This window comes from Carcharhinus amblyrhynchos, chromosome 33, assembly GCF_965287045.1.
Source record: "Carcharhinus amblyrhynchos chromosome 33, sCarAmb.v2.hapA, whole genome shotgun sequence".
NCBI classification, from domain to species: Eukaryota; Metazoa; Chordata; class Chondrichthyes; order Carcharhiniformes; family Carcharhinidae; genus Carcharhinus; species Carcharhinus amblyrhynchos.
The window spans coordinates 8,761,808-8,779,072 of record NC_137356.1 but is presented as its reverse complement, the minus strand read 5'-3'; the positions used below and the strand labels follow the sequence as shown (position 1 = coordinate 8,779,072).

At 45.5% G+C, this 17,265-nt stretch overlaps 1 long non-coding RNA gene across 1 annotated transcript in view; it reads left to right on the top strand.

Annotated features, from left to right (window-relative positions):
* Positions 1–8,101, top strand: part of LOC145361119 (uncharacterized) — a 31,169-nt gene extending 23,068 nt beyond the window's left edge. Inside the window, exon 3 of the long non-coding RNA XR_013889802.1 lies at positions 7,871–8,101. This is a non-coding gene — a long non-coding RNA (uncharacterized LOC145361119). The remainder of the gene's footprint in view (positions 1–7,870) is intronic.
* Positions 8,102–17,265: the final 9,164 nt, after the last annotated feature.

Genomic DNA, 17,265 nt, shown 5'->3' with positions numbered 1-17,265 from the left:
AAAGATGTGTAGATTAGGTGGATTGGTCATGCTAAATTGTCCCTTTAGTGTTCAAAGATGTGCAGGTTAGGTGGATTGGCCATGCTACATTGTCCCTTAGTGTCCCTACATTTCCCTACGTTGCTCCATAGACAGTGTCAAATTGGTCTTCACTGGGCTGGTCAAGAAGTGGTGAAAAGCACTATGGAAATGGAAGGTTGCCCATTCCTCTTACGGATTTTTGCAATTATGCCAATGCCCACAAAAAACATTCTCTCTCTCTCACACACACACAACACACACACTTCTGTGAGGAGCAGGTTACTAGAGAAAGTAATGTGAAAAGTGTAAGATTTAGACATGGGGTTGTACATTGTTATGTGTGTAAAGAGGTGTGTTTCATATTGTTAAGAACACATCCACAAAAGACCTCTCCAAGGGAGGGACTAGCTGTCTGTGTGGAGTTTACACATTCTACCCATGTCTGCATGGGTTTCCTCCGGGTTTGCTCCAGTTTTCTCCCACATGTGCAGGTCAGGTAGATTAGCCATGCTAATTTCATGGAATCATAGAGAATCATACAATCCCTACAGTGCAAAAGGAAGAGATTCGACCCATCGAGTCTGCACCAACCACAATCCTACGCAGGCTCTATCCCCTTAACCTCATATATTTACCCTAGTTACTCCCTCATACACTATGGGTCAATTTAGCATGGCCAATCGACCAAACTGGCACATCTTTGGAATGTGGGTGGAAACCGGAGCACCTGGAGGAAACCCACACAGACACGGGGAGAATGTGCAAACTCCACACAGACAGTGGCCCAAGGCTTGGAATTGAACCCAGCTCCCTGGCACTATAAGGAAGCAGAGCTAACCACTGTGCCACCATGCCACCCCTTAGTGTCTAAGCTGTCCCTCAGTGTCCAAAGATGTGCGGGTTAGGTGGATTGGCCATAGAGAATCATATTACAGAGTCCCTGCAGTGCAGAAGGAGGCCATTCAGCCCATCAAGCCTGCACCAATCACAATCCCACACAGGCCCTAAATTAGGTGGATTGACCATGCTAAATTAGCCCTGAGTGTCCAAAGGTGTGCAGGTTAGGTGGATTGGCCATGCTAAATTGACCCTTTGTGTCCAAAGATGTGCCGATAAGGTGGATTGGCCATGCTAAATTGACCCTTAGTTCAAGGTGGACTAACTAGGGTAAATGCATATGGTTACGGGTTTAGGGCCTGGGTGGGATTGTTTTCAGTGCAGGCTCGATGGGCCGAATGGCCTTTTTCTGCGCTGTAGGGTTAAGCCAACATTAAACCAACTTGCGTTCTTTTTGAAAAGAGGATACACTAGTTGCTGGGATGGTTTATGGTGTGTGTGTGTGAGTGAGGGTGTGTGGGTGTGTGTGGGCGTGGGTGTGTGTGTGTATGAGTGTATGTGTGTGGGTATGTGTGTGTGTGTGTGTGTGTCTGTATGTCTGTGTGTCTGTGTGTGTGAGTATGTGTGTATGTATGTGTCTGTCTGTGTCTGTGTGTGGGTGCGTGTGTGTGTGGGTATGTGTATGTATGTGTGTGTGTGTATGTGTGGGTGTGTGTGGTTGTGTGTGTGTGTGTGTGTGTGTGTGTATACAGCCCTCTCCTCACCGTAAACATCAGGGGATTACACTAAATCAGTTACAGATAAGTGGAAAGCAAGAGACCGGGGTCAGCACCTACACTGTGTATACAATTAGTTGAGTGTTTATTTTGAAATGTAAACGTGGGCAGGATGTTAACAACACATCAGTGAGATAAATACACATCTAACACTGCTTGAAGAGTGGACAGAAATGTGTAATAAATATTTCCTCTTTACTGGGAGAAACAGAATTGCAGAATAGGGGATTTGTCAGCGTGTCTAAAGGAAAGTATTATTTGTATTAGTTAATAACTCCACAATGACCCCATCGAGCTCTTTCACACCTACTGATTCCCAATATCACTAGTTTGCATTTCTTTTTGGCTCCCGTGTTGATGTGACAACTCCAAGCGGGAATTGTCCACCCCTCCCACCCGCTGTTCCAACACCACCGTACACATGGTTAGGCTTTGAATGAACATTCAGATAAGGATTGCTCATCCTACTTCAACCCACGAGGATAGTCCCACAGGAGATAAGAGAAGAATTGTGAAAATCGCCTTGTCTGACTTCTATCCTTTTTGAATTTGGGTGGCATGGTGGCACAGTGGTCAGTACCACAGCCTCCCAGTGCCAGGGACCCGGGTTTGATTCCCGGTTTGGGTCAATGTCTCTGCAGAGTCTGCACATCCTCTGCGTGGATTTCCTCCGGGTGCTCCAGTTTTCTCCCACAGTCCACAAGCCGTGCCTGTTAGATACATTGGCCGTGCTAAATTCTCCATCAGTGTACCCGAACAGGAGTGTGGCGACCAGGGGATTTTCACAGTAACGTCACGGCAGTGTTAATGTAAGCCTACTTGTGACTAATAAATAAACATTAAAATAGCGACAAGACGGTGAATCATCCATGGCCCGGCTGTTCATAGTCACATATCTAATGCACAGAGATCCCAGTAACAACGACTGAGAATGAGTGATTCTTTCACAAGTCTGGCAAGAATGTCACCTTCACACCCTCACCTCCCCACCTCTCCCCCATCCCCAACAACCATGTGCCTCCTCTTTACAACTGAGGTGTTTCTCTGCCCAAAGGTCATTGCCACAGCTTAACCATGTTGACTACAATACTCTAAGAAGTCTCACAACACCAGGTTAAAGTCCAACAGGTTGATGTGGAATCATGAGCTTTCGGAACGCTGCTCCTTCACCAGGGGGGTTGCTCCTTTGTCAAGGAGCAGCACTCCAAAAGCTCATGATTCCAAATAAACTTGTTGGACTTTAACCTGGTGTTGTAAGACTTCTTACTGTGCCCACCCCAGTCCAACGCCGGCATCTCCTCATCAGGACTACAACACCGAGATAAGGGGAAAGGGAGAAGGAATTGTGAGAGCGAGATGAGGAGAAAGGCATGAGAAATCCAGAGAAAAGAAGAAAAAACAAAAACAAGAAATTTTGCATTTATATAGCACCTTTCATAACTCCAGGGTTTAGAACCCATAGAGTTCATTTTGCTGGGGAAATGGTAATGGACTAATGGTATCATGGCTGACTGGGAATTTGTATGAATAAGGATATACTTATTACTTACATACTTGGGAAGGTGATGGTGGAGTGGCATTATCACTAGACTATTAATCCAGAAACTCAGCTAATGTTCTGGGGACGCAGGTTTGAATCCCGCCACAGCAGATGGTGGAATCTGAACTCGATAAAAAATTATCTGGAACTGAGAATCTACCAACCGTTGTTGGAAAAAAAAGCCATCTGGTTAACAAATGTCCTTTACGGAAGGAAATCTGCCCTCCTTACCTGGTCTGGTCTCTGGGAACTAGGGATGGACAACAAAAATTAGTCAGCCAGTAACACCCATGTCCCATGAATGAATTAAAAAAAGTGCAGCCAAAGATGCAACAGAGGAAACGCAGTAGCCAATTTGCACACAGTAAGATCCCACAATCAGCAATGTGGTAACAGCCTGGATAATCTGCATTGGGGGGTGAGTGCTGTCCAGAGAAAAGGGAACCAGAATTTCCCTGGCATTTTTTTTCAAAATTATACCATGGGATCTTTCGCGTTGATATGAGAGTGGGGGGGGGGGGGGGGATCGGGGGAGTGGGGTAAAAAGGGCAATTTAGTGCCTAAAGATGTGTAGGTTAGGTGGATTGGCCATGCTAAATTGTCCCTTAGTGCCCCAAGATGTGTAGGTTAGGGTGGATTGGCCATGCTAAATTGTCCCTTAGTGCCCCAGGATGTGTAGGTTAGGTGAGTTGGCCAGGCTAAATTGTCCTTAGTGCCCCAAATATGTAGATTAGGTGAATTGACCATGCTAAATTGCCTCTTAATGTCCCAAGATGTGTAGGTTAGGGGGATTGGCCATGCTAAATTGTCCCTTAGTGTCCCAAGATATATAGGTTAGGAAGATTGGCCATGCTAAATTGCCCTTTAGTGTCCCAAGATATATAGGTTAGGTGATTTGGCCATGCTACATTGCCCCAAGGTGTATCAGTTAGGGGAATTAGCAGGGTAAATACTGGGGGTTGCGGGGAACAGGTCTGGGTGGGATTCCCCCTTAGGGTCAGGGAGATTATGTGGGGTTACGGGGATACCAACCTGGATTGTTGTCAGTGCAGACTCGATGGGCCGAATGGCTGCCTTCTGCACTGAAGGGACTCTATAATTCTGTGAAACTGAGGGGAAGGAGGGAAGGAAATGTGACATGGGAGTGGTGGGAGGGGGGCAAGAGAAGGGGCTTGAAATGAGTCAGTGGAGAAAGGAATTGAAAGAAAGCAATAAATGTATGTGTGAATGTGTGTGCGTGTGTGAGAGAGAGAGAATGACAGAAGTGCAGAGAAGGAAGAAGACACGGAGAGAGTGTTATAAACATTAGCAGGTAGAATATTGGACGGCAGAGTATCTGACAACTAATCTCTGATGTGAGGACTAGTGGAGGCTGCAATTTGGGTTTAATTCCAAGATTGATTTTATATATAAAAAAGAACCCGAAGCAGATTAACATGAAGTAACAGGTTAAAAGAAAGATTTTCTTGTCAGTTTTGATGTGGAGAGCGGTTGATCGACAGTTACAAAAACACATAAAAATAGATAATGCATGCAAATAAATGCTTTGTGGCGTGGGGAATAGAAACAGGTGATGAGTTATATATATTGATACATCAGAGACGGAATGCATACGGGATAAATATTGATTTAAGTATTAGAGCAATACTTTACAATGTCTGAACCACAAATCATTATAGAAAGATAAATAAATATATATGAATGAATATCCCATTATATAATGTATTCCATTATTTAGTGGCACATATAAATATTGAAAAAAATCCTTTTACATTACATATACATATAATATTAATTATATTATATAATTAATATTATATAATATTACATATGCATATAATATTACATTGTAACATATAATATTACATATTATAAATTGAATATATTTACATACAATAACAAATATATGTTCAAATATTCTGCACCCAAATTTTTCTAGTTCTTTCCTGACTGAATGAAGCGTCCGTCTCACAATTTCGCCTAACCCAGATAAATTCTGCGCCCCACCCTCACCAGGAGATTGTAGCCGTCAATTAATTGTCGGAGAAATTGGCTGGGACAAATAAAGATGGGGGGGGGGGCAATAAAAGAGGGGTCTAGGAAAGATAGTCCGTGTGACTTGGGGTTCTAACGAATTACTTTGTTTCTTTCAAGAATCAAAACTGTTCACGTTCTCTCGGGGCGAGACGTGTGTGTCTGTGAGTGTGTGCTTCTGTGTGTGTCTGTCTGTCTGTCCGCCCTCCCCCCTCCCCGGCAATTGTGTTTCCACTGGACACCCAGTCCCCTTGGCTGAAAGGGCTTTTTGAGAAGGAAATTTGTACTAGGCACATGCTGAAACTACCTGAATAGCAATTCAAAAAATATATATAACTGGGGGCTGGGGGGAAGAGAGGGGGGGAGGCGGAATTGCAAATTCGTTCTCACGCCAAGCACAAAATGTGCTGACGATATTTGGTTAGAATCATTTGCAAATTTTAAGTAAGTTCAAACGTTGGAACGTGTTGAGTGAAACACCTGTACTGAAATTGTCCTCAGTTTGCCCGCCCCTCTGTTTTGGAGACCAGGAATGGCCAAATTCTGTTTTGCAAAAAAAAAACTCCCCCCAAAAAAATCTAACGTTTGAGCTGCAGATCCTGGTTGTTTCAATCAACTGGTCACTTACTTTGGGATGCATTTTCTAACCTTATCACCCTTGAAGCGTGCCCCACTGTTATTCCGCACGCAAACCCTCGTCAATTCTTCATGCTAGTCGCAGTTACAAAGACATAAAACTGAGGAGAAGCTACCTTCAACATCCTCCTCCTCTTTTGTCAGATGAAATTCAATGGATTTGGACATGTTTTTTGTTCCCCCTGTGTGTAGTTACAAATAAGACCCAGTGTTTATCAACCCTCTAAAATTAAGCTAAATATTTTCATTCTGTAGCAGAAATTGAACCCGACTCCAACCCACAGAACTGGGTGATAAGTGAGATGGCTGAAACAATTCTCTTTTTTTTAAAACACAAAACACAACTTTTCTTTTTGTTGCCTTCTCTCTCCGCCTCCCCCCCCCCCCCACCCCCCGCCCTTCTCAGTCCAAAAAAAATGCAGGCAGTCTCTTTGAACACGGACACCCATCTGTATTTGTAGCGGAGATGAATATTATTTATTCATTAATAATGCATGCGTCCGTTTGCGGGGTCCCCGAAGAAGGAGTATTTGCAGATTAAAAACCCGCACATTAATAAAACAACTCGCATCTGCTGAACTGGCGCCTTGCTAACTACTCAACTAACCAGAACAGAAAGCCGGGGCCCGGGGAGGGAGAAAAGGGGACTTAGAGACAAGCGCAAGGCAAACAAGGAACCTCCCCAACAACAGCAACCTCAAACAAAATATAAAGGGGGTAGATCCTCCCCCCGCCCCCCTACACTCCTTCCCCCCCACTCCCCCAAAGATAGAGCAAGAACCACTTACTCATGCAGTCAAAGGTAGGGTTCCAAACTGTTATCTCACAAAGAATTTCGCTCTCAGAAGGACGTGTCTCTGGTCCCCACTGCTAACCCTTTACCTCACTTTAATTTCACTCCTGCGTTTGACCTGTGTCCAAGGCCGGGGATCCACTTCACTTTAAATGAAAACACAAAGGAGAAGGATGACATTTTACTCTCTCTCCTTCTCTCTATCTCCCCATTTTACTATTTCCATTTCCCCCTCTCTCCCCCTTCTCTCTATCTCCCCATTTAACTATTTCCATTTCCCCCCTCTCTCTCTCCTTCTCTCTATCTTCCCATTTTACGATTTCTATTTCCCCCTCTCTCCCTCCTTCTATCTCTCTAATAAACTATTTCTATTTCTCCCTCTCTCCCCTTCTCTCTATCTCTCCATTTAACTATTTCCATTTCCCCCTCTCTCCCCCTTCCCTCTATCTCCCCATTTAACTATTTCTATTCCCCCCCTCTCTCCTTCTCTCTATCTCCCCATTTTACGATTTCCATTTCTCCCTCTCTCCCTCCTTCTATCTCTCCATTTAACTATTTCTATTTCCCCTCTCTTCTTCCTCCTCTCTCTCTCCATTTTTATTATTTGTACCCCTTCCTCCCCTCTCTCTATTCTCCTTTCCCTGGGCCCTCTGAGTATTTCCTTCATCCCTATTTTCAACATATCCCTTTAAATCTACACTGTTGCCACTTTTGTGACCTTTGCATTTTACCCCTGCTCCCTATCTGTTCCCCCCCCACCCTCTTTTTTTCCTCCGGCGCACCTCACTCATTCATTCCACCTCCCTCTGCCCCCAAGCCTTTCCCCTTTTATCTATTTCTCCCTCTTTTCTCTGTTGTTTCCCCATCCTGCAAGTTTTTCTCCACTTCTTTGTACCTGCAATTTATTTATGACTGAATATATTCCCCCCCCCCCCGTCAAACCCAAATCTTTAAAAAAAAGCGAAAGGAAAGAGAGAGACGCAGAATAAGTTGCAAAAATATCATTGTTCCCACTGCGTTTGTGAATATAATTCGAAGTGTTCCAATTTCAGAAAAATTGAGCAATCCCCTACAATGAAGAACAGAATAATATATTGGAAAGTTTAATTACTTGTGGACAATTTCTTGCACCCAGCTTTGAAAATCGTGACTCAAAAATCCATTCATATCAACCGTTACTGCAAGGTAATTGTCGCTGAGATTATTGGATTGGAAATGTTCTGTCTCTTACAGAGAGGAAAAAGCAGCACGCGTGAGAAAACACGTAGCTAACATGTGAAGGACAGAGTCGAGGGGACAAGTATCAGCGGCTAGTGTTCTAATCAACAATTCGTCTGTTTTTTTATGCAATAATGCACTGTCTGTTTGGAGTTAAGGAGTGGGTTTACTCGGGAGCTTGCGTTAGTCTGTCCTGAAGTGTGGGACTCAGTTAAGATTTTCTTTTCTCTCTCTGTTTAAATGGTCCCCGGAAAGCAATGGTCTTGAATAAATGATTCGTTTGAAAAAAATACAGGGGAAGCTTCTCGCAATTTGAATGTGTGCTGGTCCAATTTTTATTGCTCTGGGAAGGATGCAGAGGAGATTCGCCAGGATATTGCCTGGGCTGGGCTGTTCCAGCTGTGAAGAGAGGCTGCCTAGTCTGGTCTTGTTCTTCCAGCGGAGAAGGCTGGGTTTAGCATTACTTTAGTTTATTAGTTACATTAGGTTTACATTAACAATGAAGTTGCTGTGAAAATCCCCCAGTCGCCCCACTCCGGCGCCTGTTCGGGTACACGGGAGGGAGAAATCAGCACCTAACCAGCACACCTTTTGGACTGGAGGAGGAAACCCACGCAGAGACGGGGAGAACATGTAGATTCCACGCAGGCAGTGACGCCCCCCCCCCCCCCCCCCCGCAAGGCTGGGAATCGAACCTGGCACTGTGAGGCAGCAGTGCTAACCACTGTGCCACCCTGTTGGGGTGGGGGGGACATGATTGAGGTGGAAATTATGAGGGATATAAATAGGACAGCTGGGGGATAAAACTTAGTAGGAAGGTCAATAACCAGGGAGGCATAGACTTGATGTAAGGGGCAAGAGATTTCGTGGGGATTTGATGATAAACTATTTGACACAGAGGGTGGTGGGGATCTGGAGCTCACTCCCTGAGAGGGTGATAGAGGTGGGAATCCTCAGAACATTTAAGGAACATTTAGATGAACACTTGAAAAACGCCGTTGCACACAAGGCGGTGAGTCAAATGCAGGAAAATGGGATTTTTCATTTGATGGCCGGCATATATACGATGGGCCGAAGGGCCTCTTTGTCTGCTGTAAAATCCTATCCGTCTGTGAACACAATGAAGTGGGGAGGAGTGGGGGGGGGGGGGTGGTGGTGGTGTGGGTTGCAATCTTGTCTATCTAAATTTAATCTCCCCCTTTGCATAAGTCCTAAACACTTTGGCTCAATGTATCATGTCAGTTCGCTGCAGGTAAATGCACAGACCCAGTTTCTGAAATAAGATTTGCCTTTACCGAGGGTTAGAATAAAGTCTGAACAAAACTAGACGCGGGGACAGCACGTAAAACAACACACACACACACACACACACTTTGGCACGAATCGCCTCCGACCCAACGCGTCACCCAAAACTAAATGAGCCAAACAGAAATGTAAAGTGCTCTCTCTCTCTCGTTCTCTCCCTGAGTTACCCTCTCTGCAGTGTAGCTAACTTCATTGTTGCGACTAGTGCATTGTTGCTTTTTACTGTAAAGATTTGCAAGGGGTGGGGACGGGGTGGGGGGGGGGGGGAAAGAGAAGTGTGCGTGTAAAAGCGAATAAAATATATATTTCCAAACGAAAAATTTCCAAGTGGGCAGGAGCCAGCGAGAGGGAGAGTTAGACACCGTTTGAATACTGAGCTTATCTTTTGTTTGACTCTCTTTCCCTCTTCTGTTTTCAGATAAACTCACTTTAGAAAGCAGCCAAAGTGAAGCCCAGCGATGGTTGTGCCCAGAATGACAAGTTAGGAACACTGTTCTTGCCCAGACCCGTCCCCAAGTGTGTTATCAGGTTAATCTGTCTGTGGGGGGGAGGGCGGGGGGAGGCAGGATGTGTGCAGGGACTTTCGGGGCTCAGAGGGAGTTTTACAACGCAGGCCCTTCGGCCCATCGCCTTCATGCTGGCCCCAAGCACCTGAAGACCATAAGATAATAAAGTAAAATTAATTAAGCCATTTGGCCCATCAGGTCCCTTTCACCATCCAATCGTGATCGATGGGTGGGATTTTCTGGATGTCTTCGCCCCAAAAAATCCCTCAAGAAAATGGCCAGGAACTGGCAAATGGAATTTAATGTTGACAAGTGCGAGGTGGTCCACTTTGGTAGGAATAATGGTAGGAAGGATTATTACTTACGTGGCGAAAAACTGCAGCAGGCGACGGTGCAGAGGGACCTCAGGGTCCTTGTGCATGAGTCGCAAAAACCCAGCTTGCAGGTGCAGCAGGTGGTCAGGAAGGCGAATGGGATGCTGGCCTTCATAGCGAGGGGGATTGAACATGAAAGTAGGGAGGTCTTGCTGCGGCTGTATAGGGCATTGGTGAGGCCGCAGCTGGAGTACTGTGTGCAGTTTTGGGCGCCATACGTACGCAAGGATATTTTGGCCTTGGAGGGAGTGCAGAGGAGGTTTACTAGGCTGATGCCGGAGTTGAGGGGGTTGAGCTATGAGGAGAGGCTGAATAAACTAGGCTTGTACTCGTTAGAGTTTAGAAGAATGAGGGGAGATCTCATTGAGACATATAAGATGATGAATGGGATGGATAGGATAGAGGTGGAGAGACTCTTCCCGCTCAGAAAGGACAGTAGGACTAGAGGGCACAGCCTCAAGATAAAGGGAGGGCGGTTTAGAACGGAGTTGAGGAGGAACTTCTTCACTCAAAGGGTGGTGAATCTCTGGAATTCTCTGCCCGTTGAAGTGGTGGAGGCTGCCTCGCTAAATATTTTTAAGACGCGGGTTGATGGGTTTTTGATAAGCGAGGGGATTAAGGGTTATGGGGAGAGGGCGGGAATGTGGAACTGAGCCACAACAGATCAGCCATGATCTTACTGAATGGCGGGGCAGGCTCGAAGGGCTAGATGGCCTACTCCTGCTCCTATTTCTTATGTTCTTATGTTATCAAATATAGCTGACCAGGAGTCTCTCCCACTCTTACTGACTGCCATTGGCGTGTTTGGAAGAATTTTACAGGTTGACACTCAACCTGCTTTGGCCACATTATGAACACACTTTCCTTGGCCGTCAAGACAGGGGGAAAGTTTACGGGAGATGTGCAGGGAATGCAGAGAGTGGTGGGGGACTGGAACGTGCTGTCAGAGGAGGTGGCGAAAGCAGGCACATGAGCAACATTTCCATAGAATCCCTACAGTGCAGAAGGAGGCCATTTGGCCCATCGAGTCTGCACTGACCACAATCCCACCCAGGCCCTCTCCCCATGCATTTACCCTAGCTAGTCCCCCTGACACTTAGGGGCAATTTAGCATGGCCAGTCCGCCAAACCTGCACATCTTTGGACTACGGAAGGAAACTGGAGTGCCCAGAGGAAACCCACGCAGATATGGGGAGAATGTGCAGACTCCACACAGACGGTGAGCCAAGCCGGGAATCGAACCCGGGTCCCTGGCACTGTGACACAGCAATGCTAACCACTGTGACACTGGGCCATCCCTTTTTAAGAGACATCTGGGTTAGTACATGAATTGGGAAGGAATAGAGGGATACAGTCAGAGTAAGGATGATTTTTTTTTAGTTAGGGCATCATGATTAGCGCAGGCTTGGAGGGCCAAAGGGCCTGTTCCTGTGCTGTACTTTTCTTTGCAAGTCCTGGAGTGGGACTCGAACCCGCAGCTTCTGGCTCAGAGGCAGAGTACACTAACCCACAGCGCCACAGCAGGACCTGGCGACAAATTCTGCTCTAAAGTGGCACTGGACACTAAAGTGCCAATGTCGCTATTTTCAAATTCCCATCCTCAGGGCGAGCTCCCTCTCCAGCTTCATGCCTCCTCCCTGCCTCTGTAACCCCTCCTCTAACTTTGCCCTCTTGCCTCCTCCTCAACCACCTACCTCAAAATTCCTTTGTCTGTTATTGGGTCAGGGTGGGGGGGGGGGTGGTTGTTGGTGCACATTGCTCTAAAGGTCTAAAATTCTGTCCCGGTCTCTTTACTTTCACATCTTTTTGAAGTTAAATCAGTAGTTTGCAGGGAGCAACAGTGCAGAGCGATGCAGAGTTGATCATTCAGGCCTGGAGCTGACATTTCAAGGAGGGATTAACTCTGATCCTCCTTCCACAGATGCTGCCTGACATGTTAAGTATTCCCGGCATTATCCCTTCTCTTATTTCTGATAACTGAAATCCCGAGTTCTTGATTTTCTTAACCTTAACTTTTAATGCCGAGTGTTTCCTCTCTGATCCTACTATTGTCACTTTTTCCTCCCATTAAACCTTATCATAGTCGTAGAGTCATCAAGGTTTACAGCATGGAAGCAGGCCCTTTGGCCCAACTTGTCCATGCCAGCCTTTTTTTTAACCCCTAAGCTAGTTCCAATTGCCCACATTTGGCCCATATCCCTCTAGATCAATCTTACCCATGTAACTGTCCAAATTCTTCTTAAGAGACTACTACTACATCTGGCAGCTTGTTCCAGACACTCACCACCATCTGAGTGAAAAAATTGCCCATCTGGACCCTTTTATATCTCTCCCCTCTCACCTTATGCCCTCTAGTTTTAGACTCACCTACCTTTGGGAAAAGGTGTTGACTGTCTAGCTGATCTATGCCCCTCATTATTTTGTAAACCTCTATAAGAACACCACTCAGCCTCCTACACATCACAAAAAAAGTCTCAGTCTATCCAGCCTTTCCTTATACTCAAACCATTAAGTCCTAGTAACACCCTAGTAAATCTTTTCTGCACTTTCTAGTTTAATAATATCCTTTCCATAAAAGAGTGACCAGAACTGTACACAGTATTCCAAGTGTGGCCTTACCAATGTCTTGTACAACTTCAACAAGATGTCCCAACTCCTGTATTCATCGTTCTGACCAATGGAACCAAGCATGCCGAATGCCTTCTTCACCATTCCACTTTCAAGGAGCTATGAACCTGTACCCCTAGTAACTCTCCCTAACACCCTATCATTAACTGAGTAAGTCCTGCCCTGGTTCAATCTGCCAAAATGCATCACCTCGCATTTGTCTAAATTAAACTCCATCTGCTATTCAGCAGCCCACTGGCCCAATTGATCAAGGTACTTTTGCAATTCTAGGTAACCTCCTTCTTGTGTAATTTTATTATCAATCAGTCACTCAGTAATGCAGAATCTGACTAGTGCTGGAAAAAGGCAAGTTATTGAAGCTTTACATAAGAACAGGAGTAGGCCTTTAAGTTTCATTTATTATTCATTTATATATTAGGCACAAGTAGGCTGACATTAACACTGCAATGAAGTCACTGTGAAAACCCCCTGGTCACCACACTCTGGTACCTGTCCAGGGACACTGAGGGAGAATTTAGTACAGCCAATCCACCCTAACCTGTATCTCCTGGATAATCCATTGTGATAGGGACATGCACAAGCTAAATAATGACTCTGGACATGGTTGTGACCAAGTTTTGCTTCAAATACTTCTGTACATTTGATAAACAGGAAGAAACAAGATTTGCACTTCACACTTTTATTCACCAAATTATCTTGAGGCACATGGGGCGATATTACCAAAAAGAATTCTAAGTCCAGAACAAGCGTGAAAATAGGAGAATTTCAGATCCATTATTTTGGCAAGTTGTATCTTATGACACCCTGTGCAAAGAAAATAAATCAATCTGTTTTCTGCCAGTAAAAAGAGTGGGTGGGACTTAGATCACCCAAAAGCTGGCTGATGGCAGCAGAGAGCGCCTTTGTGCATGGGGAGGTTTCTGCGTTCTAAGAGTGCAGAGACCTGTCACTGCCTCTGTTGCTATAGCAATCCTTCGTGGCCCATCCATCTCCATTACTGTAGCTGATCACAACCCCCCCCCCCCACCCCGGCCCCACCCAGAATGATCCCACCGGATATTAGGCGCAAACCTGATTTCTTGATTCCCTCGCGATCTTCCTGGCTCACCCCACCCATTGGCCGGCTCAAAGCCAAGATCGCACCCACAGAGCTATAAGATGCTCCACCTAGTGCCCAGATGCTGACACTAACGTGACAGTTGACATAACAAAACTGAATGGGAAATATTGGCAAAAGAAACACTTAAGCTGGATAGGTTGTTACTGAGTAAGTGAGGGAGGAATTAATTGAGGGTGAGAAACAGGGAAAAATGTAATATGTCACATGGTTACTATTGGCTCATGGTTGCTATTGGCTCATGAATGGCCTCCTCATTGCTGTCTCTCGCCTGAAGTGTGGTGATCCTCAGGTTAAATCAGCGCCAGTCACCTCTCCACCTCTCAAAGGAGACAGCAGCATATGGTCATCTGGGATTAGGGTAACTTTACCTCACCTTTAGCTTTACTATTGACAAATGAAACTTCTCAAAGCTAGCAGTAACAATTGAAAGGTTTATGACAAGCTAACAAGATTTTCACAAAGGCTATTAACTCATTCCACTACCTCATCTTCATCCACATTCTTTAGTCTTTAACACTCGGGACTAGTGTCTTTAGTGTTAAATACACTTCCCTTATCTTTGACCAAAAGATGGTAAGACATAGAATTAGGCCACTCGGACCATCGAGTCTGCTCCGCCATTCAATCATGGCTGATATTTTTCCTTATCCCCATTCTCCTGCCTTTTCCCCATAACCCCTAATCCCCTTATTAATCAAGAACCTGTCTATCTCTGTCTTAAAGACACTCAATGACTTGGCCTCCTCTTTGGCAAAGGGTTCCACAGATTCCCCACTCTCTGGCTGAAGAAATTCCTCCTCATCTCTGTTTTAAAGGATCGCCCCTTTAGCCTGAGGTTGTGCCCTCTGGTTCTAGTTTTCCCGACTAATGGAAACATCCTCTCCATGCCCACTCTATCCAGGCCTCGCAGTATCCTGTAAGTTTAATTTTCCTGTAAGTGCGTAATCTTGTGCCTGTGACATTTTTGTCTAATCTCAGCTGGCTCCTGCCTATCCCTTGTCATTCTATTTTGCCCCATCTGCTCCACCCCCTCTTAAACAGCGTAAAATCCACTTCATTTCTCCAGTCATGGGCAGCACAGAGGTTAGCACTGCTGCCTCACAGCACCAGGGACCCAGGTTCAAATCCTGGCTTGCCTGTGTGGAGTCTGCATGTTCTCCCCATGTCTGCATGGGTTTCCTCCAGGTGCTCTGGTTTCCTCCCACACTCCAAAGACATGCTGGTTAGGTACTAAATTCTCCCTCAGTGTACCCGAACAGGCACCGGAGAGTGGCGACGAGGAGATTTTCACAGTAACTTCATTGCAGTGTTAATGTAAACCTGCTTGTGACACTAATAAATAAACTTAACAAAAACTTTAAATCTTTGGAAGAAGTCACACAGACTCGAATCATTAACTCGTTTCCTCTCTCCACAGACACTGCCCGAATTCCTGAATTTTTTCCGGCATTTTATTTCAGATTTCCAGAATCTGCAGTATTTTCTTGGCAAATGGCACTGGTTTTTCAGAGGTCACCTGATTCCCTTTGACCAATCAGACCAATGAGACGGCCTCAGCCATGTTTGAAGGATTACTATTGGCCAATGAATGGGATAAAAGGATATTGGTGGGAGGAGGAAGGAGGGATCAGGATGTTGAGTTGGATGCTCAGCCCTGATCGTAATGAATGGCGGAGCAGGCTCGAAGGGCCGAATGGCCTCCTCCTTTTCTTATTTTCAAATTTTCTATGAATCTCCCCAGAAATATGAACAGGTGGGTTGGACGGTGGCACAGTGATTAGCACTGCTGCCTCACAGCGCCAGGGATTCAGGTTCAATTCCCGGCCTTGGGTCACTGTCTGTGTGGAGTCTGCACATTCTCCCCGAGTCTGCGTGGGTTTCCTCCGGATGCTCCAATTTCCTCCCACAGTCTGAAAGACGTGCTGGTTAGGGTGCATTGGCCGTGCTAAATTCTCCCTCAGTGTTACCCGAACAGGCGCCTGAGTGTGGTGACTAGGGGAATTTCACAGCAACTTCATTGCAGTGTTAATGTAAGCCTTCTTGTGACTAATAAATAAACTTTAATTTACTTTACCATGTCTGCGTGGATTTCCTCTGGGTGCTCCAGTTTCCTCCCACAGTCCAGAGATGTGCGGGTTAGACGGATTGGCCATGCTAAATTACCCCATAATGTCAGGGGATTAGCAGGGTAAATACGCGGGGTTATGGGGATAGGGCCTGGGTGGGATTGTCATCAATGCAGATTTGATGGGCCGAATAGAATCCTTCTGCCCTGTAGGGATTCAATAATTCTATGATAATAACACCTCTCCAGAACTCCATCTTCAGATGAATAGAATAAGATTATGAACAAACGCTAGCCAGTGGTAATCAAGTTATTATATTTTGTCCTGTTTCTGACCCTCTATTCATTTCTCCATCACTGAGTGACAGCAAGGGAGCTAGGAGCGATTTGACAAAGATCTCATGGGCGTGAGGCAAAGGGAGTGTTAATGGCAGTGTTAATGGTCAAAGGCTAAAGAAGGTGCTAAAAGCGACACAAAGGTAAGATTGCAGAATGTGTTAATGACATTCGCGAAAATCTCATTTGCCAGTCGTAATCCTCACAATTGTTAGTGGTGATTTTGAGCAGCTACGTGAGCCAATAGTCCCAGCGGAACAGAAGGAGGGCATTCAGCCCATCGCGTCTGCACTGACTCTCTGACAGAACATGTTTCCCAGGCCCTATTCCACACAGGGAAGCATAAAGAGATTTAAGACAATTTGTCCACTCTAAACCTGAATGAATCCATCATTTAGACAATGTAACAAACTGCCTTGTGAGAAATATTTGTAGTTTTGTATTTCAAAACAAAGCACCTGACAACAGTGTAAAAGTTATTCCAAGGCTACGGCATTCCATTATTCTTGTAACCTGACATTTTTACCATGGCCAGTCCCCCTAGTCTAAACTTTGGACACTAAGGGACAACTTAGCTTGAGCAATCCCACTAACCTGCTCATATTTGGACCCTAAGAGGAAATTTAGCATGGCCAATCTACCTAACCCGCACATCTTTGGACACTAAGGGGCAATTTAACATGGCCAATCCATCTGACCTGTACATAGTGGGGCACTAAGAGGCAATTTACTATGGCCAATCCACGTAATCAGCAAATCTTGGGACACTAAGAGGCAATTTAGCATGGCCAATCCACCTAACTTGCACATCTTTGGACACTAAGGGGCAATTTAACATGGCCAATCCACCTAACCTGCACATCTTTGGACACTAAGGGGCAATTTAACATGGCCAATCTGTGTAACCTGCACATCTTTGGACTGTGGGAGGAAACCGGAGCACCCGGAGGAAACCCACACAGACATGGAGACTCCACACAGACAGTTACCCGAGACCGGAATCAAATCCGGATCCCTGGCATTGTGAGGCAGCGGTGCTAACCACTGTGCCACCATGAAAGAAATGACAAAGCGTC